Source organism: Triticum dicoccoides, chromosome 7A (assembly GCF_002162155.2).
Source record: "Triticum dicoccoides isolate Atlit2015 ecotype Zavitan chromosome 7A, WEW_v2.0, whole genome shotgun sequence".
Taxonomy (NCBI): domain Eukaryota; kingdom Viridiplantae; phylum Streptophyta; class Magnoliopsida; order Poales; family Poaceae; genus Triticum; species Triticum dicoccoides.
In genome coordinates this window covers 128,852,681-128,854,378 of record NC_041392.1, presented here as the reverse complement: position 1 = coordinate 128,854,378, position 1,698 = coordinate 128,852,681, and the positions used below count along the sequence as shown (strand labels likewise).

The 1,698-nt window shown below is 49.8% G+C and overlaps 1 pseudogene; it reads left to right on the top strand.

Moving 5' to 3' along the window:
* Nucleotides 1-344: 344 nt before the first annotated feature.
* On the top strand, nucleotides 345-1,492 carry LOC119333264 (annotated as a pseudogene).
* Nucleotides 1,493-1,698: the final 206 nt, after the last annotated feature.

Here is a 1,698-nt window from a genome sequence, read left to right as displayed (position 1 = left end):
GCATTTCTGGTCAAACCACCGAACCACACATCTTTTTTTGGTGGGAGGGTACTCCGAGTAGTGGGTACCTCGTAGGACCTCGACCCGCCTACTCATCTCTTGTATGGATATGCAGGAAGGGGTGCTCCTAGGTGTGTGTAGGGGGTGTGTTTGTTCGCGAGAATGAATTCCTCGTCAAGTCAGGGGGGTGCGGACACACTTGCGCGAATTCGGGTAACGGCTACAAGGGATAAAAATAAAGGAAACTGTACCCGACCAGGGATGGACGTAAACTCGTAAGCTACCGAGGGTAGGGATAATCGTCCAGGTCTTATTAAAAAAAGCCGCCCCGCCACTATAGGCAGGTTAGTTCCTCTGTCGTTGCCGGAGAGTTCTTGGCGAAGAGACCTTAGGATAAGTTGCTAAAACAAACGGAGGGGAGGATCGACCCGTTCAGTAGAATTCCGAAGAAACACTGTTGGCAGCAGGTGGAGACATTTCTTTGGCCCCCTTCCAAATAAATGCGGGCAGGGTAGAGCTCGGCAGAGGGTTCGAGAATAGGGTAGGGTTTTTTACGGTCGGGTCCCCTACCACTAGTCCGGCTAGCCTTCTTTCGGGCAGGAAGCAGGCCTAAACGACGGGCGGGCATCTCCCGCTACGCAAGCAGCATTGTTCGCCACCACCCGAGAAGCAAAAGATTCAAGAGTAAAGGCGGAAAAGACAAGCATAGTGGTCTAATGACAAGGGCCGACGACGGAAGCTCGGGACGGAGCCGTATGATGCGGAAGTCTCACGTACGGTTCCCTGAGAAGGGAGTGGCTACCCACTGGAGCTTCGACCAACTACCACCGGTCAATTCCGCTTTGGGGCCACCCCTGACTCTACCATCATTATAGGGGTATGGGGTTCGAGACAAAGAAAGATCAAGGCAGCATATCAGTTTTTCCTATATACTTTACTGGGATCCGTTTTTATGCTATTAGCTATTCTGTTGATTCTTCTCCAAACAGGAACCACCGATTTACAAATTTTATTAACCACTGAATTTAGTGAGCGGCGCCAAATCCTTCTATGGATTGCTTTTTTCGCCTCTTTTGCCGTCAAAGTGCCTATGGTACCAGTTCATATTTGGTTACCCGAAGCCCATGTAGAGGCACCTACGGCTGGATCCGTCATCTTGGCTGGAATTCTTTTAAAATTGGGAACCTATGGGTTTTTAAGATTTTCCATACCCATGTTTCCCGAGGCGACACTTTGTTTCACTCTTTTCATTTATACTCTAAGCGTGATTGTTATAATATATACTTCCTTGACCACTTTAAGACAGATCGATCTTAAGAAGATCATTGCCTACTCCTCAGTAGCCCATATGAATTTGGTGACTATTGGTATGTTTAGTCGGGCGGCGGCCGTTAGGTCACCTATTTTGAGTTATGGACACACAAGCAAGGCCAAAACATGTGTGCCGGGCGTGCGACCCATCAACCTACTAGCAATAGGGGAGAAAAGTTAGCATGTCGCAACAAAAGCGTTGATTCGAGGCGTCAGCAAAACACCGCCGTCTGTTCCTAAAACAAAACCCCTTAGCGCCCCGGGACGGGAGTGGGGGACGGCCCTATGCAGACAGCAGCAGCACCGGCTCTACGAAGTCCGAATCGAATCTTTCGGTTGGCTTTCCCGTGAATAAGAATTGTTGGGCGCGGCGAAGCGAGCGCTTCT